Here is a 26202-nt window from a genome sequence, read left to right as displayed (position 1 = left end):
AGATGATCGTCTACGTTGTCAGGACTATTGCTAAACTCAGTCGGATTTAGAGACTTGTGTCTTTCTATTCTAGCCATGGGCTGTTCTTTCTTGATTTGTGTTTCTTGTTCTCTTTGTAGTCGTCCTCCTCGGCCCACTTTCTCTCCTCGGCCCACCTTCTCTTTTCTATAATGATATTTCTCTGCTATTTCAAAAAAAAAAAAACTTGTCTGTATGTAATTCTATTTTTTCTGAAATGGTAATTTATATATTGAAGGAAGAGAAACCGAGATGGTTATAGAATAACTTGTCTGTATGTAATTCTACTACTAAAAAGATAAGAAACATAAAATCTGATAGAGACTCGGTGAGAGAAGAGGCCTCCTAGACACTCGTTTGTGAGGTCATTGGTTTTAGCTGTCTAAGTTTGATTGGGATGATATCTTGCATGCTTATCTTTATCTCTCCTTGATATCTTCACTTTTCAAACTGAAGAAATCTAAAGGTTTTCCACTTTTTAAATGACTGGAGCTAATTGAGTCAATGAACTCCTGCTCATGACAAGCTTAAGCCAGTATCCTGACAACAATATGTGATTTGCGACCACAAATGAAGTCATGAAAGTACAAGGCTGAGATGATCGTCTACGTTGTCAGGACCATTGCTAAACTTAGTCGGATTTAGAGACTTGTGTTTTTCTATTCTAGCCATGGGCTGTTCTTTCTTGACTAGAAATTTTATACAGTTTGCTCCGTTTCTATTGTGAAAAAATGGGCCTGAAACAAATTTTAGGCCCATTTTTCACTTAAAATAGGGCGTATAAAAAATGGGTGTAAAATTTGTTTTACGTCCAAACAAACAAAGCCAAAGGGTTGTAGTAATTACTTATATTTTTTGAATAGTATAGAATTATATTAAATCGAAAAGATCGAAACATGAGGAAACCCCGACGATAGAGAAGATCGATGCAATACAAGAACAATTCACATGATCCCTCCGAGAAAACACATCAAAAGAAAGGAAATCAAAGACTTCCAAAGCCGACCTAGAGCAACTATTCCTTGCTAGCCTATCAGCCTCTGAGTCGCAGTAATTACTTGTTGCAAAAGAATCATTCCTTTCCCCACTTGCCCGAAAATAAACTTCTAGGTCCTTTGTCACTTGGCACGGACAATGAAGGTATAAAGAGTTCTTGGGTTCCAACTCGTTATTTCCTTCTAGGAGAATGCTAGCAAGAAAGTCACTTTTAGTCTCCTTCCTAAGCGGACACTTGTTGGACATAACTACTACATCCATTACGTGATGGCACAACCACAACCTTGGGTGCATTTGGATTGCAAGAATCATAAATCGAAGTAGAGTGGGCATTTCTTTTTGGAAAAAAGGACTCACACAATGTGTTTTATTTATGTACTGACAATGAATTTTGAATGTAACTCTGATCAAAATTGCGCCATACGGAAAAAGACATAAATGCCCTTCAAGGCAGTCTTACCTCTTTTCTTCTTCATTACTCACATTCGACTTCCACTGCACGGGATCACCTCAGTAAAATGTGCGGTCAACTCAGTATAATATGTGGTCGGCTTGGTTAAAAGTGGGGTCACCTCAGTAAAATGTAACGTCGTCTTCTATCTTTTTTCTTTTTTCTTACTTCATCCTCTTTTCCATTTTATCTGGTGCGGATGCTTCTTTTTCCTTCTTCCTCCTCTTTCTTTCATCTCTCTTCTTCTTTTAATTCTTCCTCCTTTTCTTTTTCTGCTTTCTCCTCTTCTTCTTTTTCTTCTTCCTCGTCTTTTGAGTTGCAGCAGTGGTTGTTGGTGGTGGAGGAGATGAAAAACCAGAAAAACTTAGAGAAGAAGAAGTGGGCATTTCTATGCTTTATATGCATTGATTGGGTGCAAAAGGGTCTTTTGGACTGCGCCAAGAAAAAATGGAAGATGTCAGAAAAATGAAAAAGTAGGAAGAAAGAAGAATCAACGGCAAAAAAAAATGGAAGAAGTTGAAAAAAAAAATGAAAAAAGATGAAGAACAAGAGAAGATAGTGAAATTTGGTGTCAAAACGATCAGATTTAAGGTTGAAACTGTGACATTTGGGGGTCAACTCAGTAAAATGAGGTGTGTGTGTGTGTGTGTGGGTGTGGGGGGTTTGTTCTCTGTTAAATGGGGGTTAGATGGGGACAGCCCCATTTAACCAAGACGAGCCCGTTAGAATCAGGCATCTGCATCTCAGTTTAAGTTTCCAAACCGTAATCAATTTCAATCTTCAAAATTGTGCAAAATCAAGAAAAGAAAACCCAATCTCTCTCAATCAGATAGCGCATTTTGGCTGGCATCCCAACATAACACTCTTGCGTTTCTTGTTGTTTGTATGTGTTTCTTCCATCTCATTTTGATTTTGGCTGCACATCGAGTTTAATCATGTTTTTGGGAGCTGCACACATAGAGGGTAATCCTGTTTTTAGGAGATATGAGATCTCTCAATTATTTTATCGAATAGTAATGAAAGAATGCTAACTGCAACGGAATTTCAAAATTCATAAGTTGGAATACATGTTATTTAATGATTAAATTCATTAAATAACACCAACTCTAACAGCTTAAGCTTTTGGAGTAACTGTTTGTTTCACATGGTGTCAGAGCTACTGCCCCACAGCAGGTAGTGGGTTCAAAACCCACATGTATGGCCTCCACAGAAGAGGGGCCACATGTGTCATGTGTACGCCAACCCAAAATCGAGGGGCCACACATGAGGGGGAGTGTTAAAATATTAATGATTGAATAATGCCAACCATAACAGCTTAAGCTTTTGGAGTAAGCGGTTGTTTCGCACATACCAATGAGAAATCTTGCCTTATCTCAAATCAAGCGTCCCGCGCCAGCAGGACTAGTATTCAGATTGGATGAACCATCAATGAGCTTCAGAAAATTGAAAGGGGGAAGAATCCACTTCACCTCCATGATGTTGGGAGCTTTGCAATGTAATTTTAGTTGAAGATCACTTTCCCAAACTTTCCGAGCATGAAATATTTAGCTCAAACTTGGTCATGAGAGTGGATGAGCTCAGATATCCATAGTTCTATCTTCTTAATGAGCAAGAATATGGAGAAATTAACTCCATTATAGGAGTTGAAGGGAGTGGGTAGGAACAGCGAACTTCACGATGAGGAGAGACATCAGATTCTTTCTTCTTCAGGTCTTTGTTGATTATTTTTATTTTTTTGCTAGCTAATCCGAAATTTATCAAATGAAACCAAGAAATTATACAACAGCAGCAACTACCTTGAGAGACGAAAAACCAGAAAAAAGCTATTATAGAGGTATCCAGACCAAAATCCAGCTGCATCTTCATAAATTAAGCTACTAATATCTGGAAGATGAGAAAATTTCAGGCACATATAACTGCTTTTTTCGAAAATCTGTATGCAATGAGATTTCCTTCCCTAAAGATGTGGGATATTTTCCATCAGAGAGAAGAGAGAAGATCTTTAATTCAGTTGATTATGGAACTAGCTAGAACTAGAAGTTAGATGGGTTTTATAGTTTTTCCCAACATCATATAGAGAAAGACAGATTTCACAACACCGGAATATCCTCTTCTCAAATAGTGAAACCAAAGTTTACACTAGCCCAAGATGAACAACCAAGTAGAAGAAGAACAATACCCAAAAGAGATGTGCTTCAATATATGATAGAAAGAACAACACTACAAGATAAACAACAATAAAAAGAAGAAAGCTTCAAGATGAAAGCTTGCACACAAGAGAGCCTCAATGAAGCTTCAATGGAGGTCTAGGTACTTGAGAATCTCTACAAAAGTGAAGTTAATTAGAATAAGCTTAGTCTATGGAAAGTAAAGAAAAGTAATAGCTTTGGTATGAGATAGTGGGTATGGGAAAGTGGGGACTTTAATGCTAGTATAATGGGTTTAGAGTTTCAAGTAGGGTTTGAATTTGAAATAGGAAGTAGTGGGAAAAGTTGTGGCAAACATGTATGCCTCACACATGTGCAAGCTAGGCCAACAAAAGACCAAAATGCCCATGGACACAAAATACATATTTCTCCTCACTACACCTCTTAAAATAAAACAAAATAAAGCTAACCAAAAAATACACTTTAAAATTAACACTCCCCCTTAAAGTGATTTTTTGGAAACTACTCCAAGCTTACCACGAAGTAGCTCAAATGGTCATTTGGAAAGTGACTTGGTAAAGATGTCGGCAATGTTCTCTTTGCTCCTCACTTCCGCTACACCAATTGTACCATCTAACACATTTTCACAAATGAAATGATGCTTGATCTCAATATGCTTTGTTCTTGCATGACAAACCGGATTTGTGGCAAGTTTGAGTGCACTTTGGTTGTCATCAACAATAGTCGTCGTCTTGTGAATAGGTAAATGAACATCTTCAATCAACCGCCGCAACCAAACACATCCTTGAGAGGCAAGAGCGGCGGCCTTATATTCCGCTTCCTTTGTTGAAAGAGACACCGAGTCTTGTTTCTTACTACACCAAGAAACATCCGCCGATCCACACAAAAACACATAACCGGAAGTAGATCTTCGATCATCCAAGTCCCCTCCATAATCGGCATCGTTAAATCCATTCAACACAAAATCAACTCCTCTCTTGTAAAGCAACCCAAAGTCAAGAGTAGAATTCACATACTTCAAAATTCTCTTTGCCGCTTCCAAGTGTGGTTTCCGTGGCGCTTGCATATAGCGACTAACAAGCCCAACGGAAAAAGAAATGTCCGGTCTTGTGATAGTCAAGTAGATGAGACTACCCACAAGAGCACGATATGGCCACGGATCCGGAAGAAGCTTGCCTTCTCCCCGCCTTATCTTTATGTTGGGATCAAGAGGAGTAGAAGATCTTTTACTTCGACTCATCCCAAATCTTCCAACTAATTTCTCCGCATAGCCTTTTTGAGAAACTAGCGCATCATCCTTCAAGGTCTCCACCTCAAAGCCAAGAAAGTGACTTAGCTCTCCCACGTCCTTTATCTCAAAACGAATAGATAGCTCCTCCCTTAGCTTTGCAACCTCAACATCATTGTTGCCGGTAACTATCATGTCGTCGACGTAAAGAAGCACAATAACAAGCAAGCCTTTGTCTTTCTTCACAAATAAACTAGAATCGGAGTTAGAAGCAAAATAACCGCAAAATTGTAAGTATTCGGCAATCTTACCATACCATGCCCTTGGAGCCTGCTTCAACCCATAAAGAGCTTTCTTGAGCTTGCAAACATAATTCGGATGTGTGGACCCCGATCCGAGAGAGGCGGGGGACGAACCCCCCGACGAGAAAGTCTCTCTTTAGATCATCCACGTGAATGGAGAGCTCTACCAAGGAACTCTCGAAAGAAGTGTGCCTCTCACAGCATGAGTGACAATACAAAGGGAGATACCTCTCGATTCGGGGACTAGCCTGGATTCAAGGCTGTGGACCCCGATCCCGAGGACGGTTGGAGCGAGGGACACGAGATCCCACACCGATCCTCTAAGATCTCCACAATGTGAAGGAGAGCTCTACCAAGGAACTCTCGAAATGATGCCACTCACAGCATGGGTGGCGATATAAATGAGATACCTCTCGATTCAAGGACCAGCCCGGAACTAAGATGTACCTATAACATAGAAGAGTCGTCATCCAAGGAAGTAGGCCCTGGATCCCATGAAATACTCTGTTGCAACAGATAACCAGAGATACAAAAGTTCGTGCCTGATGACGAATGGGGAAGGTGTTAAGCGCCTCCAATTCGCCAAAGTGCAAGCATCTGGTCTCTTATGCCATTTTTAATTAATTTTGAAGAGTTTTGGGCTAAAATCATGTGAAATGGGAACGAGTACCCCCGAAGAAACGTCTATCTAAGCATACATGACCCGGGGATGGGCAAAAGAAAATAAACATCCAAATCCTAACTCACTGCATCTATTCCTAACCCATCACATCTAGGAAAGTAATAACATCCGCATGCACAACTACAACTAAGCAAGTAATGGTAGATATGATAAGTAGAAAAGCAGTAAATATCTACAGCTAAGCATGTGAAACTAAACGCACAAGGAATGAGCAAGCTGAAAGTAAACACACAAGGAACCAAAGACAAACACACGATAAACTAAAAGATGCGAGGAAAGAAAGGAATCAGAAAATATATGGTATGCGCAAACCCAAAATATCAGGAAAAAAATGGGACATACGATAGACTCAGGGAGCGATTCTAAAGGAATCGAGCTCAGTGATCCTGATCCGCTAGAGATCGGACAAGTCTCGCGATCGTCATAGCCTATCGTTGGGCTCAGCGAGGACAATCCCTGTAAATGGGCCACGCTACGTCGTCGCTCATCCCAAAACCCGATAAAACGTCAAAAAACCGATAAAACCGGCAAACCACGATCAAAATCGAAAATGAACTGAAAAGACCTGGCAATCACCATCCTTGCCCATTTGGAAAAGCTTGAAAGATATTTTTAGATGCTGAAATGATTTTTTTTTAAGGGTTTAAATGATTTTTATTGAAAAGTTTGACTGAACTTGGGACAAAAATCCCAAGCTGCCTACGTACCCTGTGGAAAGGGATCAAGCCAACGTAGTTCGAAACAGCTTTTCGAAAAATGCTTTTGTTGTTTTTGAATTTTTGTTGTTTTTGTTGTTTTTATCCCTTTTGATTGAAATGAGGTTTTGGCTCAAGAGGTTGTCGTCCGTCATCGCCTTGACCCGAGAGGAGTGACGAAGTGTTCCCAAAATCGATGGGATCCCGAAATGCAAAGAGTATCCCAAGAAACGTGAAGAGAGTAGTCTCAAGGAAAAGACAAGGTGGAACCCTTGAATCCTATAAGAAATGATGACCTCAGAAAGAAGGGAAAACCCCTATACCCTGTAAGAATCCCAAGAAGGGAAAGAGGATGTGAAGGGCAAAGGGTTGGCTTAAGAAACATTCCGTCATTGCCTTGAATATACCGTCTAAGACCAAAATCATAATGAACCCAAAGAAGGAAGCAAGACCTTAGGGCCGCTCTACCACCAAAAGATGATTGGGTTGATATCCACTCAGAGAGAAACGTAGTCAGCTTAATACGATGATCAAGATAAGATAATACGACATTGATGTTTGGTAACACCAATAGAGGCCGCATCCCGCACGAATAATTGCTCTAACCATCCTTATCTTCTTACACAAGGGGACACGAAAACTAGTGTAGGCCATTCAGGTTCGTGCAACTACTGAAACGCGAAAGATCCAAGAGGAATGGTACTCTGTTATCATGGAGTAATCGAAGCATATGTCATCAAGGACAAGGTATGAAGTAGAACCACCGACACCCACCATCACAACTGATGAATCTCTTTGGTTGGAATGGAAATTATGACACTAAATGATTTAACTATGCCCAGGTCCAGATTCCAAAACAAGGACAAGTAATAAGAAATAGTGGTATCAGGGGAAGTGACCGAAAACTCCTTACCCTGATGACTACAACACCTTCACTTCTCTTATTATTTCCATGGGAGGGAAAAGAAAATCTAAGGTCATCACCCTTCCACCTACTGCTCCAACGAATAAATGGAAATAAACGAACTCATTCTATACCATTTTCCAAGATTGACATAGCATTAAAAAAAATCAGATGGAGGTAAGGTATTACCTGTATTGAGTGCAACTGGTTATAATTCCTGAATGACCGTCGGCAATCCGTGGTGCAATCGGCTGAGATTGGTGATGATGAATGGGCTATAAAGACCAAAAATGGAAGAGATTATATGGGTTTGAGGGAGGTGGTGGGCTCGGTGGAGGAGATGGGGGGTTTGGAGAAGAAGATAATCGGCGGTGGTGGAGAGGGGTTGATGAAGTGGATTTGGTGATGGTAGTTGTGGTTTCGATGGTGGAGGTTGGTGGTGGCTTGTGGGTTTGGGAGTGGCTGCAACCGATGGGAAAGATGAAGGGGATGATGTTAGAAAAAAGAAAAAAATTGGGATTGGAACGGAGGAGGTGGAGGCGGCTTGGCCGTGTTCCGAGTGGAGGCGATGGGGAGGTTGGGGGAAACGACCCCAAACCTCTCTCTCTCTCTCTCTCTCTCTCTCTCTCTCTCTTTGTTTCTCTAATCTCTCTCTGTTTTCCCTTCTTTTTTTTCTTTTTTTTTGAGGATTGGGGTAGCGGTGGTGGAGGCTAGTGGTCGATTGGAGGTGAAGAAGGGTGGAAGAGGGTTTGCAGAGGTTGGGAATGGAGATGGGTTTGGGGTGGAAATGGGTTTCGGTTTTGGAGGTGGTGGTTGGAGAAGATGAGGGTGGAAGAGGGTTTTCGAAGTGGGTTTGTGGTAATCGGTGGTGGCTGGTGGTCGGAGAAGATGGGGTGGGAAGAGGTGGGTTGCAGAGGTTGGAAATGGAGATGGGTTTTGGTAGATGATTTTAATGGTGGTTGGGGAGAGGAAGTATGCGGCGAGAATGGGATTTTGAGGAAGGCCGGTGTTGGTGGTGGCAAGATGGAGATGGGTTTTGGGTTTCGGGTTTGAGGCCGGATTCCGGCAAGCTTGCCGGAATCAATGGAGATGGCGGTCTCTCCCTTGATGGCTGCTGTTGGTGGAAGTGGAGGTGAAGAGAGGGGGTAGATGGTGGTGAAGGGTGGTGGTGGATGACGGTGGTGGTGCCTCGGCTCCCTCTCTCCTCTTCCTCTGGATTTTTTCTTGCGGCTGCCCTCAAAATCCTCTCTTTCAGAAAATGGGGCTCCTTTCTTAAACCCTAATTCGATCCCTTTTGTTAGGGAAATGATATATTCCACCCCCTTTTGTTCCTTGGACAACCCTCTTCAAGTGTATTTATGACTACTCTTTTTAACTACGTGAGGTGGTCTGGGTAAAAAATTGGGGGGGGGGGTTAACATTTAGCTCTTATTTGCTTACTGCCCATGGGGTTGGTATTAGCACACCCATATTGGATATTTCACCTCCCTCCTGCTTGATTTTGAGATAAAAAAATGGATTAGAGTGCAACTTGGGTTAAATTTTCTCAGAGTCGGGTTGGGCTATTAACTTAGGATCATGTCGGGTTCGGATATTTTGGGAAACTTTAAATTTGGTTCCGGACCTTAGGTTTCGGGAACTTGAGACTTGATTCGGGAAGACAGTGAATTCGGTTTTGGGACCCGAATTTCGGGATTTATTCAATTTTTTTTTAAGAAATTGGGGCTAGGTCAAAATGGGGTGTCTACAAAGACGTACCGTAAACAAAGAAGAGTCGTCATCCAAGGAAGTGGGCCCTGGATCCTATACTATGCTCTATTGCAACGGATAACTAGAGATATAAAATAAAGTTCGTGCCTGGTTACGAATTTGGAAGGTCTGAAGAGCACCTCATCCGCCCATGTGCAAACACCTGGTCTCTTATGCCATTTACTTATTGATTTTGAAGAGTTTTGGGCGAAAATCATGTGAAATGAGAACATATATCTCCGAGAAAACGTCGATCTAATCATATATGTCTCGGAGATGAATAATAAGCACACACGAAAAAAATGAAATAAGTGTCACCTAAGAATAGCTAGGTTATGAGTGTCATACCTAATTGGTGTCTAAATTTTGGTGTACAAACACATGCATGCTACAGCTAAAGGTATAAGGTCTGTATATGAAAGTAAGAAAACACAGCAAAACACACAACACAATTCAATTCTATACATGATTCGACAAGACGAATCCTAAAACTCTAATACAATACTTGACTTGGACCAAGATGGCCATCCATCCTGGCTGCTCTACGTATCCCGGCCTCGGGAAGAATCAGAATCAACGTAGTTTGATGACCTATTCTAAACTACAATGCCTAACCATCTAGAACCGCTATTCTTGACTCGATCAACTAGACTCAACTGGTTTTTAAAGCTTCTTGTGCGATTATTTAAATTTCAATAGATTGTAGATTTTAGGACACTCTATATGCCCTAACTAAATGCAAGTTGGTTAGCCCTAAGCTAATGCAGATGGGCCCTACATCCTATGTGTAACTAGGTTGTGCATCCTAAGGAAAACCTTGGGCTGACTAAATGCTTCCTTGTCTAGCTATCGTTTGACTAAATGTCTAACCAACCATGACTCGAGGCCTCCTAACTCTAGGGACACTCACACGACAGAACACAGCATATCAACACAAATCATGACAGACTCCTAACTCTAAAACACCCCAAATATCTAGGACAGACTCCTAACTCTAGGGGAAGATCTTTTTGAAAAGATTTTGAAGAATTTTTATATTTTTGAAATGTTTGAAATGCTTATTTTGAAAGGTTTGACTGGACATGGGATAAGAATCCCAAGCTGCACTACGTACCTTGTGGAAAGGGATCAAGCAAACATAGTTCGGAACAGAATTTCCTAACTACTCTCTTACTGACTCAGGATTTTTGAGATTTCTGGTTTTTCAGATATTTTTTGAGTTTTGACTCGAGGACAAAATCCTATCATCATAAAGGTAAGACAGACTCCTGATATCCCGCAGAGGTTGGACAGCATCCTATGCTTTGCGGGGGAATTGGACAGAATCACGACTCTGCAAGGGTTGGACAACATCCTATACCTTGCAGGAGTGGATAAGATCACATGACTTGATGAGAGGTTGGACATAATCCTAACCCCTATGATGAAAGGACAGACTCCTGATACTGAAGTACTGACTCTTATGCTAAAAACTGACATCTAGCTAACTCTAGCTAAGGACAGACTTGGAACTAGTAGCTCTATAAAAGGGGAGAACGATGCCAGTGAGACTAGGCTAGTCTCTTAAAAGAAAAATGACAGCTGATGCTTATGAGACATGGCCTGTCTCCTATAGAAGAGAGGACAAATAAGGGTGTCATCGAGACTAGGCAAGTCTTCTAAACTCTGAGAACATTATGACCAATGAGACAAAGCCTGTCTCCAAAAGGTTCGACTTTTCTACTGAGACATAGCTTGTCTCCCTGAATGGTGGGCTCTAGATGACTCTTTCATTGCCCTTGCTATGAAAGAGGCTCCTAATGCTTAAGGGTATCCAAAAAACTAAGCAAGTCTTACAAATAAACGAGGGGACGGCTACTTGGACTAAGCGAGTTCTCTATGGATGGGCTTGGGCTATCGCCTTCATCGCCTTAAACTCGAGCCTAATTAAAACCAATAGTGGAAGTCAATAGGTTTTGTAAAGACCAGTACAATTCCTTGAATAATATATTTACAGTTCTCTAGCAAAAGAATTCTTGAGAACATGCTAATAAATTCTAATAATATTCCTCAAAAGAAATCTCCTATAACTCTAAAATCATAAATAGTTGCAAGTGAAATACAAGTTACTCTACTTGACTTATCAAATTTGCACTTTGAAAAGTATTCCTGACAATGAAATGCTATATATAATTTTGTGGACACATGATCATAATATTTTCTTAAAAAAAAATAAAAAAATCCATGTTACTAGGAACAGGTTATGAATATAAAATCCAAAATGATCTGTTTTAAGCATCACAAGTTAAAAGGTTTTCAATGAACTAGTATGACATTGACCCTATATATTGAATTTCTACTAAGGCTTTAATCCCGCATATATCATGTGCCACCAACAGAATATAATTCTTTGTATGAAGTAAATGTCGCCTAAGAATACACACAAAATAAATACCAGCCATGTAAAGAATATAGATGAGACAGACCAATGAGATTGTAGAAATCCATAATTTTTAACAAAACTTCAAAATTATATGTTAATCCACTAGCTAACTAAGAATGAAATTTCCTAATAGAATAAAATAAAGAAAAAAATCTCAAGACATTCAGCAAGGAAAGCATGCAATCTGTTTCCATTACTCAATAATTCTTTATGTGTCAACATGAACTCAATTACCAACAAGAACTTCATGAACAACCATGATAGGCAAATGATGTGTATACAGGTTATATTCTCCTATTACATCATCAGGTGACAGATAAATGATATGTTGACAGAACACTATTAATCTATTCATGAGCAATTCCAATTTCTGGGTGACAATTCATCCATGAATGAAATAGTTATAGCAGGAAAACAAACTAATTACTTTGATGCTTAGATTAAAAATATGAGTACTACAATTCCAATGACCCACTGCCAATTTCCAACAGTTTATAGCCGCTATCCTCAAGCCTCCTAAAATAGCTTTCCAAAAATTCGATTTGTTTCTGAAAATGATATAAAAATATAATGCTTTTCCCAAGGTCTTAAATCTCATACTCAATTAGAAGCTAATTCCACAAGTTTCATTAACTCAATAAATTATATGTATACAACAGCTAAGAATTCTTAAAATGATAAAGAAAGTTGCATCCAATTCATTCATAGAAATTGAACAGATTATGCACAAATAATTACCGCAAGTTCTACAATTTGATAAATTGTATTCACTTTACCTGACGAGATCATACTAGCATCAAATCCGGCCAATGAACAAAGAAAACTATCCAGAGTTAAATATATAACGGAGTATAGTTATGCTATCTCATAGAATATATTATCTTGAGGACTACCCTAGCTTTTAAGGACTACCCTAGCTTTTAAGGACTACCCTAGCTTTTAAGCTTCATCTAATTGTACTAAACAAGCATAGGGAACGAAAGACTGTGGAAATGACATTGCATAATCACGATATGTCATACAAGGGTACTTGACTCACAAAAGAATATTGACTATCACAACAGGACCTGTATTAATCAACCAAAAACCATCATCCAAACTAAATATTGGGAATATCAAGTAATGTTTGAAGGGATCACAATCGCTAAAACATGGATATGCTAACAAAACCTGTGTGTGGAGTGCTATGGACATTGTCATATCTCAACAATAAAAAGGGGCTACTATGGGCATTACCATGTTCATCCAACAAAATGAGGGTTGCTATAGGCTTTATCATGTTCAACCAACAAAATGAGGGCTACTGGAGGGTTCAAAGGGCTGAATAATCTGATGAGCTTCAAATGGAAAACAAGTTACTCATCTCATAAGCGCTTCATTCAGAAGACAACCATTCTTATATATCCAACAATACCAGACTCAGTCATTATCATATTTGAAAATAAGATTATCCCACTCAGTACTATAGTCAACATTATATAGTATCAAATATCAATTCTAATGTAAAGTGCCTGAATTCAAAGCAATATTCAGCTCTATGATATGTATTATTGAATTAATTAACTAACATTTAAATTATATAGCTATCCTCAAAACAAATATTACAGACAGACAACCTGACAAGAACAATCAACTGACTTTTTATCATAAAAAAAAAATCTTAAATGATGAAGCTTTTCAAATTTCTAAACCTAGTCTCAGCTACATTGAAGTCAAATAGCATAACCCTTTCTAATAACCTTCACACTACTACACTTTAACATTTGCATTGAATCATTCTTGTTTAATTTATCCATTTCCTTTCTCTTTATTACTCAAGGAGTAAGTTGATAAAATAGAGCAACTCAACAACTAAAAAGTCTGAGAATATTCTCGTCCAAACGAAAGAAACAAAAGGATGAGAATGCCATAACCACGGCTAAACACTTCAATAGTGCATATTGGCTTCCTTTTTTCTAAAACCATCATTATTCTCCAGAAAACTGAGGACAAACATATGGCACTAGGATCACCAGGTTGGGTTCTATCCTAAGAATGGTTATTCTAATCTATTTAGTTTTCTGTTATCTAATGAGTATAAAAGAAACATGTTAATATAAATGCTAGATCCTAAGGTCTTAAGTAGAACCAAATGACCTCACTCATGATTGTGTAAATCTAACAGTGAGCATAACTCAGACTTTGTGAAGTCAATTCCCAAGTAAATTACATCAACAGCAACAAATCGATTTCATAACAGATATATGCTTATATAAAAAAAAAAAAACATAACACTAACATTTTCTTCTTCTTTTTAAAAAAAAAATCATTGAAAAGAAATTTTAATTGAAACAGTAAAAGAATTTTTAATTAAAACAGTATGTTATAGCACCTAAATTACAATCCTCATACATTTTAAACAACTATTCTACACTTGTATCATTTTTATTAGTGAATCTTTGATGATAGCATAAAAATAACAAAATTACTATTCCCAAACAATAGAAGAACCTACAAGATCGAAATCATTTGGGCAATTGTTCCACAAATCTCCTCATTCCATACTCAATTTAACACAGGACATAGGATTTCAACACACAATGATAAACAAAATCATCTAAACAAAATTATCAGAAAAAATTCACAATCATGAGTATTCTATTTTTTTTTTCTTTTGAAAGCAATTTAATCGGTAAAAAAAATAAAATAGAGCTACCTGATATGAGATGAGTTGTAATACACCTTGATAGCCTGTTAATGTCTTCACAAACGAAGAAAGGATTGGCTCGAACTCGCTAGAGCTTGTCTTTTCCTCCTCGTATCAGTTCCTCTACAAAACTTCAGATTTTCTTCTCTTCTTCCTTCGCCTAAAGCTTCAAGTTACTCAGATATTATGCTTAATGAATATTGAAAGCTTAAAGCTCTAAGGATCTAAAGTTTAAAGTTCAAATCTAGGGTTTAGGTTAACAAAACATGGTAGATTTGAGTTTTTGTAAGTGTCAGCATAAGGTTTCTAAAAAACACTTCAAATCAAAGATTATTACATCTGATTTCAGGTTTTGAATGAGGATCTAGGGCTTGAAGCTTTGAGTTAGGCTTCAAAGAATACAAAAAAACTAGGGTTTCAAGTAGGGAAACAATGAGGAACAAAATGAAAAATGAAAGGAATGTGCTGGCCGAAGATCGATCTTGTAGGAAAAAGGCAGGATTTGGCCGGAGAATTAGCCGGAGAAGAAGGATGAATTAGGGTTCGAAATTGGGGATCTCTCTTTCTCTAATTTTCTGTCTGCTATGCTTTGTTTGGATGCTGATAGATGTTGGGGGGATTTAGAGAAGAAGAAATCAAAAGGAAATCAAAAGGAAATCAGTCAACGGGGAGATTGTGAGCAAATCTCCCCGACGTTGTTTGGTTGGGGGTAGGAGATGTGCAGGAGTTTTTTTATCGTATTTTTGAAGATTTTTTTGGGGAATGTTATTAGCACTACTGTTTTTTTATGAGGGCACTCCTCACTTTATAAAAAGTACGGTATTTCCCGCACCATAGGATTATCCAAACCGTCCATTAGATGGGCCATAGCCTAAATAGGTTATGCCCCAAAATTATTTCCATTGGTTGATTCTAACCCTCCGATCTATAGGGGGTTAGGATCAACCCTCTAACATTCAGATTGGAGGGTTAGGATCATCCTATGGAAATGATTTTTGGAGCATAACCTATTTAGGCTATGGCCCATCTAATAGACGGTTTGGATCATCCTATGGTGTGGGCCATACCATACTTTTAATAAAGTGAGACTGCCCTCATAAGAAAACAGTAGTGTTGATAACATTACCTTTTATATATATATATATATAGGAATTTGCTAGCAAACTTCTTCTATGCTACTTCTTGGCATGTGGCCATCCTTGTGCAAAGATGCGCACATGGGCAAAGGTTGCTAGCAAAAGCAAAAATAAGCAAAAAAAGTAATCATTACAAAAAAAAAGTAAAATAGCAGAAGTTATAAAGTTTTAAATAAAAAATTACCTAGAAATGGTCATAAAGTTTGAAAATTACGAAAAAAAATACCAACAAAATGTAATAAGATATGACAATTAAGGAAAAACTACAAGCAAAAGTAGAAAGTTACGACAATTACGGTGAAAAAGAATTTCCCTGAGAAATTCTCCCATTTTTCCTTCGATTTGGAGAAATTCGTCCGGCGAATTTCGAGGGTTCCACGTCACCCGACAAGCGCCCGACATAACAGACGGTCAAAATTCCAATTTATGCTAAATCCCTACCAAACACCCCTTGGGTAATTAGGAGAATTACATTCCCTGCTATATTACTCAAAAAAACGTAACCAAACAGAGCCCTAGGATTAGAAATAAAATCTCTCCATCCAGAAAATGAGTTTAAGTGAGTATTTATAAGCAAATTCGGAAATTAATATTGACACTCCAAGTTTTGATGGGTGCACAACTGACGAAAAATAAAATGATAATCGCACTAATTTGCACTACGACCTTGCACTACTCGTTCGCTAGGCAAACTCGCTCGGATTTCGACGAAATTTTGCAATGACTTTGGTGAGACCCTAACCTAGCTTAGGGTGGAGTTTGGGGTCCTACCTCACTGATCTGATGGGGTTTTGCTAAAAAATGAAGGGATTAGGGCACGGTCAAAATGGAGTGTCTACAGGATGATCACTTGAATTGTAACCTAACAGTTGCTCCATGTAGATGTCTTTGTCAATCTCACCATACAAAAATGCATTTTTCACATCAAGTTGAAACAATTCCAAACCTTGACAAGCGGCCAATGAAATTACAACTCGAACGGAAGTCATCTTGGCAACGGGACTAAAGGTCTCCTCATAATCCTCTCCATACTTTTGAAAGAACCCTCTAGCCACCAACCTTGCTTTGAATCTATCCACACTCCCATCCGCTTTCTGCTTCAATTTGTACAACCATTTACATGTAACCAGGTTCACATCATTAGGCTTAGGAATAAGATCCGAAGTCTCATTTTTCACAAGTGCATTCATCTCTTCATCCATGGCATCCTTCCATTCTCTCACCCCTTTTGCTTCATCAAAGCAAGAAGGCTCATTGTCATCAAATGGACCGGAAAGAAAACAAGAATAAGTGCTCACCATGTTCTCATCCAGATACCGTGCCGGCTTGACAATCTTTCTTTTTTGGATCTTCTAAGATGTGATGCACTACACTCATCTTCATTAGTTTCTTCATTTTGCTCATCTTCTTGAACGTGACATGCAACATCACTCCCCCTATCACCTTGCTCCCCCATCGGCAAAGAAGAGGAAGACCCAAATTCCATTGGAACATTTGGTGTCACCGGCAAGTTCATTGTTGCTTGAGGCTCAACCTCAACAATGATGTGCTCACCTACAACCACACCATTAGTGGAACCACCATCCAAATCATAATAGAAAGAGACTTCATCAAACACAACATCTCTTGAAACAATGGACTTGTGAGTTGTAGGATTCATGCACTTCCAACCTTTCTTCCTTTCATCATATCCAATGAAAATACACTTCTTCGCCTTAGCATCCAACTTGGTTCTCCTTTCATCCGGCACATGCACATAGCAAATTGAACCAAAAACCTTGAAATGCTTGACACTAGGCTTCACTCCAAACATCAACTCATAAGGAGACCTCATATTAATCGGACTAAGAGGTACCCGATTAATCACATAAGTTGCACATGCCATACCTCTACCCCAATCTTCTTCATTTTTTCAGTCATCAACATTTTCGGCTACATTACCATCCTTCAATTTCACATGGCAATTCTTTTGTATATGCCCAAGTTTACCACATCGGTAACACTTGATACCCTTTCGGTTTTCATTACCCATAACGGATGATCCACCTTCATCTCCACCTTTACTTGGAAAAATTTTCTTCTCTTTATATTTGTTGAAAGGCTTCTTGTTGCTTGAAAATAATGATTCTCCTTCACTCCCGGATATTGAACAACCCGCCATTTGTCTAGCTAAAGACTCTTGTGAAGCAAGAAGATTCTCAAACTCCACCAAAGAAGGTTGCCAATCCCACCCTTGAATCGACGTAACATATGGAATGTACTCTCTTTTCAACCCACGAATAATATGCCGCTTCATTCGTGCCTCCGAAATAGGCTCTTCCGGATCCAATAGAGAAATCTCCGAACAAAGATTCTTAATCTTCAAAAAGAATTGAGAAATAGAAAGACTACCTTGTGTAGTATTTGCTAACTCATTCTCCAACATTTGTAGATGAGCCATATTCTTCTTGTTGAGCAATCCATCAAGGGTAGTCCAAATCGCACTCGCCGATTTACACCCAATGATGTGGTCAAACAAGTCATGTGAAATAGACCTCTTTAAAAGAAATTCGGCCTTGGCATTCTTCATCCTCCACGCCTTCAATACATCGACATTTTCTTGTGTATCTTCCGGAGCTACAACGGCATTTCCACAAACAACCTCCCATAAATCTTCTCCCACAAGATAAGACTCCATACATGTTCTCCATATCTTGTAATTTGATTGATTTAGCAACTCAATGCCGAGTCCACTAACCCTTCCACTCATATTCATCTTCAAAGCACCGATTGAACTTCTTCACCAAGAAAATCTTGATAAGCACCAACTACCACGCTTGTGGCTTTGATACCATATAGAGTAAGACGGATTTCACAACACAGGAAAATCCTCTTCTCAAATAGTGAAACCAAAGTTTACACTAGCCCAAGATGAACAACCAAGTAGAAGAAGAGCAATGCCCAAAAGAGATGTGCTTCAATAGATGATAGAAAGAACAACACTACAAGATAAACAACAATAAAAAGAAGAAAGCTTCAAGAGAAAAGCTTGCACACAAGAGAGCTTCAATGAAGCTTCAATGGAGGTCTAGGTAGTGGAGAATCTCTACAAAAGTGAAGTTAATTAGAATAAGCTTAGTCTATGGAAAGTAAAGAGAAGTAATAGCTTTGGTAGGAGATAATAGGTATGGGAAAGTGGGGACTTTAATGCTAGGATAGCGGGTTGAGAGTTTCAAGTAGGGTTTGAATTTGAAATAGGAAGTAGTGGGAAAAGTTGTAGCAAACATGTGTGGCTCACACATGTGCAAGCTAGGCCAACAAAAGACCAAAATGCCCATGGACACAAAATACATATTTCTCCTCACTACACCTCTCAAAATAAAACAAAATAAAGCTAACCAAAAAATACACTTTAAAATTAACACATCGTTTACCATAAAGGATGAACTTCATTCATTCCAGAGAGGATGGTGATGATGTTTTTCATTGACAAGAGTAAGAGCTTTACAAACAACCTGAAATTCAGCCAGTGTATTGTCAACTCCTTAGTTGCTTTCCATAGAACAAATGTAGAGATGGCAAAAAAAAAACATGGGCTTAGAGCTATCTGTCCTTTTTTAAAAACTCTGCTGGCGATTGACTGTAAGTTTATCAGTATCATTAATTACAGAATATTAGCAAAAGAGAGTTATGCCAATATTTATATTTTTGATACCCAACACAATCATCTTTGTTGATGGAGAAGAGCACCAAGGTATATGAAGCAATTCATGAAAAATCTGCATGTTCTTCTTTTGCTGGTTGAGGTGGAGAAACTTAACATGAGTTCAATTCAATAAAGTATTTCATAATCATACTAAAGACATTGCTGGATGTAATTTATGTTTTGGTTGCACAACTCTGAGAGCTATAAAGTAAGCTACAGACATAACTTGGTAGCATTGTTTAGCAATCTATCTTGCTACTTCTATCATAGAAGTCATTGATTTGCGTCTTTTACATAAATGCGTCTGTTTTTTCTATGGTGTCACAAACCATGAATGCTGAAAGTCACACGGTTTGAGCCATGAATATCACTAATGAATTACTTTTGACAGTCAAATTAGTTTTGAGTGTCCAGATCTGTAAAATGGATTGGCTGTATGTACGGAAGAAAATAACACAATACTAGAAGAGATTATGGAAACTTTTTAGGGATCGCAGATACTTTTGAGATTAAACATGCTTACGGTCAACTAAGTATGATAGAAAGTACAACAGAAGTTACTAGTTACTGAACTTTGGTATGCTTGAATCTCCAAGAATACAACACACAGGTCACAGACTACAAAGTTACAACAACAAAAATATTATCTGATAAAATGAAAAACAAAGTTATTACAGAATTCAACAACCTCTGAAACTTATGGCCACCTAACCCAAAAACTACACATGATGTTGTATGGACCATAAGAATTTACAGCGACATATTATTGTTATAATTTGATTAGGATAATAAAACAAATCTCATACTGGGATTTTGAAGCTTTTGGCTATTAACTGGGGAATGATGGATTCAATACCATGATGGATGTCATCCAGGCTAGGCATACAAAGCTTAAACCAAAAAACCTAGAACTAGTGTAGCCACATCATCCTATTGGGAATGTTCTCCATACAGATATAAATCCTTGGATAAGCTGTTCCTGGGTTCGGTTATCCTGCTAGGATAATTTTTATCTTGCAATTATCATGTCTACTGTTCTCCAATTTTGTTCTGGTTATATTTTATCCAAGAGCAAAGGTCGACATGAACAGAGTATAGGAATTCTATTCATTGATAAAATAATCCCCGGCTTGCTATAGCCATGGAGAACACACCATTAGGAAGCTTCTGTAAATTAATAAACAATCTACAGATGGTATGAAAGATCCATTCAAGGTGTTATTCAACTCATAATAGTATGATGATATGGCAGAACGGCAAATGGTACTTATTTTGGCACTTTGGATGCAAAACACTCATTAAGGGCCTCTTTGAATGCAACCAAAATTGGTCTTCATTTGCAAATAAGTGTTTTAATTTAGTACTATTTACAAATGGTACATTAAGGCTGTGTCTGTTTTGGATTTTGAGGACCGATTATGAGTCCATAACTGACTATTGAACTCAAATTTATGATTAATTTTGAGTCCAATAATTAGTTTTGGACTCATAATCGGTTCTTAAAGTCCAAAACAAACAGGGGCTAAGGCATCTTTGGAAGTTGGTAACTAGATCATTTCTAAAATTATTATAGCCATTATTTACAAATAATCATATTTAACTTTGATTAATCGGTTCTCAATGTCCAAAAAAAAACAGGGCCTAAGGCAGCTTTGGAAGTTGGTAACTAGATCATTTCTAAAATTATTATAGCCATTATTTACAAATAATCATATTTAACTTCAATACTATTTGCATATAAGATTATATGCAAATAATTTTTGGAGGTATCCAAGGAGTCCCTAAATCTTTCTAAATGATCTCCTCCGACAATAGTACCTCACATTGACAGGAACAGAACGTGGCTCTGCAACATTGCGGAGGAACTTCTCCGAAATGTACTCATAGCATGGGGTGTGGAAATATTAATTCCATGGTCTGTGGTTTTTATTGATATTTCCACACCCCTTTTTAACCTTGGTATTAGTGCATTGCGGAGGAGGGTTCCTCTGCAACGTTGCGGTGCTAAGTTTTGTTCCATTGGCAGTAATACCTCAAGCTGCGAAAGGATATAACATTCAAAGGGGTTATCAGTGGTCTTGTGCTAATTTTTTTTTCCTGCTCTTTCACTTTGGGTGGTTTACTCTGATGAGGACAGTGAATGTTTGAACCCATTTTCCTGCCAAACAGACTCAAACACAATATAAATTAAAAGTTTCTTGTCCCTGAACAAGATAGTTTGACCGTCTCCATCTTCAATTCTCCATTTGCATTGGGAAAGTCTTGCAACACAAACAGTTGTGAAAAAAAATTAGATAAAACGTATAAAATGACATGTATTTGTATCGAAATGCACCTGAAACTGTAACCATTCCTTGTCAGGCCTGCTTGGCTCCTCAGATGCCAACTAGGAATTTTATCAACAACTTTGACAAGCTTCTTAGATGGCATTCAGGGAGCCAGGCGGATCACTTGTAATGAATTCATCAAGGTCCCTTGTTCAGATACCAGAATTCTTTGAAAACCCTACAGAGTCCACACAAGGTGTGAGGAAAACATATCTTGTATCTAGATACCTTAAGAGGAAATGCAAAAATGGCTCAGTACATATCTAAAGAATTGGTTACCTTGTATTTTTCAATAGAATGTCAATACGATTAGGAAAGAGGCCTAAGAATATGGAAGAATCAGATCAGTTTCCTCGGAAATGATTTGAACAGAAACTAAGCAAGGTGTTTAAATAACACCGGTAAACAAACCAGTCAAGCAAAATGATAGATGATTAGATTAGCAACTGAATTATTGGAACATTGAACAATCCATTCATGAATATTTCATATCCAGTAAAAAAAGAGAAAGAAATCATCCAAATTTCAGAAGTCAAATTGTCTGCATATACAATATAAGTGTTGTGTGTATGCCTAAATTCTGTGTCGAACTGATATCTAAAATATCTAGCTTGTGTCACTACTAAGCTAGAAGATAAGCTAAACCAGCTAAACTCAACCCAATTAGTGAAGAAATAAATAGGAGATACAAATTCAGTAGCACTTACAACATTTGTGTTGAGTATACACCATTAGTGTCATGTATAAACTGTTCTGTGAAAAACTGATATCTAAAATATCTAGCTTTTTTTTTTAAAATGATCTAAAATATCTAGCTAGTCTCCTTGGTAAGCTAGAAAAGAAGCTAAACCACCTACACTCAGCACAATTAGTCAAATCAGTAGCACTTACAACATTAGCGTTGTGCATATACGGTTCTGTGCAAAACTGATATCTAAAATATCTTGCCTGTCACCATACTAAGCTAGAATTGAAGCTAAACCAAATAAACTCAACACAATTAGTCATGAAATAACTAGGAGAAATCAATTAAGTAGCACTTACAGTTCATTTCAGATGCCCATTTTTGATAGGCCTCTCTTTTTCTCTCTCAATTGAAATGAAATGAAATGAAATGAAAGGAGTTAGAGGAATTTAAAGAATTCAAAAACAGAAAGGAACACACCCAAGACAAGAGAAAAATCCATATATGAGGTGAAAGACAGCTCTTTGAGTAGGCGGCATCGGACCTTTCTTCCCACAACACAACCATGAGTAGAGCCAAAGTGGCCTGGGTTTTGCAGGTAAGACTCTTTGGATTTATCTCTCATCGGAAAAGGTGGCCACATTTTTTTAGTAATATTCAAATTCCATGACTATTGCAATTATACTTTATTCGGAAAAGGTGGGCACGGTTTAGGAATATTGTGCGGGGCAAAGTGTCGGCACCACAAAAATTAGGAGTTCCACCCATTCCAGTTTCGCAACCATGAAAAAAAATTTCTTGAAATTATTTTTCCTTGAAAAACGATTCCGACAGGGCTTTGTATAAAAACTATTTTAGTTACAACTTTCAAAGGTTGGTGGAACGCTTCGGCTGAAATAATTGTTATAGGAAAAAAGGCATTACCTGATTTTGGAAAAGTAGAAGGAAAAGAAATGTGGTGGCTAAAGTGCGTCCCCAAGAAATCAGCCTTTATTTTGTATTTTTTTATTTTCTTTTTGGTGAAGGGCTGAGACTAAAAAAATTAAGTTTTTTAGCGAGATTGATTTCAACCCTTCACAAAATAGTGAAAGGCAGATTTTTAACATAAAATTTAATGCACTTGCTAGGCAATTTTGCATAAAACCATTTCGCGGGTGGCTTTTGCATGTGAGTACAGCCACATAGGTTGACTTTTTGGCACATTTTGTCTTATCCATTTAATTCATACCAGGTGGCTGTTCTATCATGCAAAAGCCAGCCACTATATGGCTTTTTGCGAAATTGTTTAGCAAATCCTTAAAGTTAAATATAAAATCTTTTATGAAAAATCCTTTTATTTACAATTTTGCCACTATTTCTAAAAGTTTTTTCTCACGTTTCCTCCAAAATGAATAGTCCCACCTGAAAAGTTTTGAGAGGACACAATGAGCATATTCATTCTCAGGCATGCCAGATTTTGATCTTATTTCTTAGGGAACTTTTGTTTTGAATTCCTGGCGTATGTCTAAGAAAGAGTTCCGGATTTTAGAGAAAACCTAAAATAAAAAGAGAGGTGAGTATCGTGTTTTAATTAGGAGTTAAGTTTTAGGGAGTATTCTTTCACTGTGAGAGAAAGAAAGGGTAAAAGGCTTACAAGTAATATCTAATGTGTCAATTGTACAGGCTAAGGCAGGAATCTTTTGAAACACATGAATACGTTTTCGATCAGCTTCGTGAAGTTGATGTTAAGATGGAGGAAGAAGATAAAGGCATATTATTCATTACATCTCTTTCTTATTCATATGACAATTTGGTGATTAAGAGTTGTTTGAAAAAGAATAGTGAAGTCGGAAGAGGTCATGAAGCCATAACTATCTAACAAGATGAGGACCTTGTGGGATCTTTTTTGCATTTGGAATAGATTTCTAGGTTATTGACAGTGGTGGAGAGATTAATAAAAAAATCTCTAAGATGACTACAAAACAAGTCGATGTGAAGATTAGATGTGAAGATTAGGGCGATGATTTTTCCGCCCCCTTTTTAACTTGATTTCACGTCAAAAAGCGTTAAAGTCTGCCCACAATTCATGTTAAAGGGAGGGGCGCATTATCTTACAGCAGGGGCAAAAAAATCATCACCCCAAGATTATTGGGGTTTTAGGTCTTAACTTTTGTATTGGTCTCCTAGTTTGACTAGGAGATATTTTGGAGAAACCTAAACTACAAAGAGAGAGGTGGGTTTTCTATATTAGTAAGGAGTTAGTTTTAGGTAATGGGGGTACAACAAACATTTGGTGTTTTAGTTGTTTATTGGATCAAATATCCAAGTCTAGCACCATGATTACCCACATGAACGTTCGACATAAAAGCTAGTCATTGTTATCAAACCACGTACAACTCAATGTTCCTCGTGCTTTGTTTTTTCCATATTTCTCGTATTATTTATCGATGATGGGGTAGATTAGGGGTGTAACTTGGGTGAGGTCGGGTTAAGCTTTTGCTAAAAAATGAATAGGAATCCCCGACCTGATTTTAAGGTAAAGTCTCAGCCCGAATTCCCAAAAATAGACCCGATCGAGTTGCACCCCTAGGGTAGATTTTACTGCAAAATCACAAAAATGTAAAAATGCAAAACTCTATCACATACCAAAGCCATGGTTGGCATCCAGGGAATATTTGTGGGATCAGTTGTTAGAGATAGGCGGGAGAGGGACAAACTGAGAAGCGGGAGCGAGGGAAGCATAAAAGCTCCAAAAAAAGAGGAAAACAAAATACCAATTTTAAGTAGCTAATATTTGTTTTCACTTGTTTGTGGGGATTAGTGATGCTTTCTCCACTTCAACCAACACGCAACTCTCTCCCTCTTCCTCCTCTCCCCCTCTCAACCAATTGGGCCCACGATAATTCCATGGAATAATTTTTCATTGTTTCCAAACATGGACTAAAAGTATACCATGAGAAGCTTAACTTGTGCCAACCATCATGATTTGAGAATGATTAGATCTTCTATTGAAGGGCTGTCAGGATGCGGAAAAAATATGAAAATTGCTCCAACATTTATAATTGTTCAGTCGTAATGTTTGAATGTGAAATATAGACCTTCATTTTCTTGGTCGGTAGGCTGGGATTGAGACTCCGAACAAGAGGTTGAAGAATTGACGAATTGAGCTAATTAAGACCTTGACGAATTGAGCTGAGGCTTAATATATACTTTTTTATCTAATGCGAAATATAGACCCTTTGGCTTGTTTTGGGGTCACGGTCAGATCGAAAGATATGATCACAAAGATGTGACATGAATGAGTCTAAAAATCACCGCCCTTTTAGCAGTTTCCGTTTTTTATAGTCAATGCCTCAACCCAAGATTAATTGGGACACATAAACATAGACTGTTGAATCGGAGCTGTTGGACAAGGGTCATGATTCATGAAAGAAAATTTATACTTATCATGATCATGATGTCATTGGGATCTTCAAGGTTAGGTGGGTGTGGTTTGTTGTGAGTTAGGACCCCTCTCCGGTGCCCTACTGCCCTCACTCTAATGGCAAAACACTTTGAAAGAAGAATGTCTCCCCGAGGGTCGCCCTACCCTGAACAAACCTGGTTGCACATTTATTGTCATTCAATTATAGAACCTGAATTGGATGTTTGCCCATATTTATAAATTGTTTGGGTTGCAACCCACTGATCTGACAGTTGAGTTCAATAATTGTAATGCGGCTCATCCACCATACACTCTCAAAGGGGACACAACCATCTCATTTCTTCATAGCAGAACAGAAATGAGCGCTTGAAAAATTCTCAACACAAAATGTTGGGTCGGGACTCAATGCCATGTCCTACTAGTTGCAACTAGGAAAGCAGAATGAACAGTGACAGACCCAAAGGTCCTCGGGGAGAGGAAAAATGACAACATTTTATTTGTGTTTCTGCTGTGTGTGTGTCGGTTGTGTGTGTGTGTGTGTGTGGGGGGGGGGGGGGGGGGGTGTTGTTAATTTCTGAGGTAACCATGTATCTTTCTATTTCTGTGTTCTCTTTATATTTGTGATAAACCTCAAGTATTGGGCAAAGAACTTAATTATGAAGAAA

The 26202-nt window shown here is 38.1% G+C and overlaps 1 long non-coding RNA gene across 1 annotated transcript; it reads right to left on the bottom strand.

Moving 5' to 3' along the window:
* Nucleotides 1-1204: 1204 nt before the first annotated feature.
* On the bottom strand, nucleotides 1205-22764 carry LOC143879181 (uncharacterized). The gene is made up of 6 exons (XR_013251156.1): nucleotides 22494-22764; nucleotides 21729-21771; nucleotides 21458-21627; nucleotides 18851-18931; nucleotides 14311-14467; nucleotides 1205-1897 (listed from the first exon to the last, which is right to left on the bottom strand). It is a non-coding gene; the product is annotated as an uncharacterized LOC143879181 (long non-coding RNA).
* Between the last annotated feature and the right edge of the window lie 3438 nt (nucleotides 22765-26202).

Source organism: Tasmannia lanceolata, unplaced genomic scaffold (assembly GCF_043159265.1).
Source record: "Tasmannia lanceolata isolate RefF3 unplaced genomic scaffold, GAP_Taslan_0.1 ptg000006l, whole genome shotgun sequence".
Taxonomy (NCBI): Eukaryota; Viridiplantae; Streptophyta; class Magnoliopsida; order Canellales; family Winteraceae; genus Tasmannia; species Tasmannia lanceolata.
This window is presented reverse-complemented; position numbering and strand designations above follow the sequence as displayed.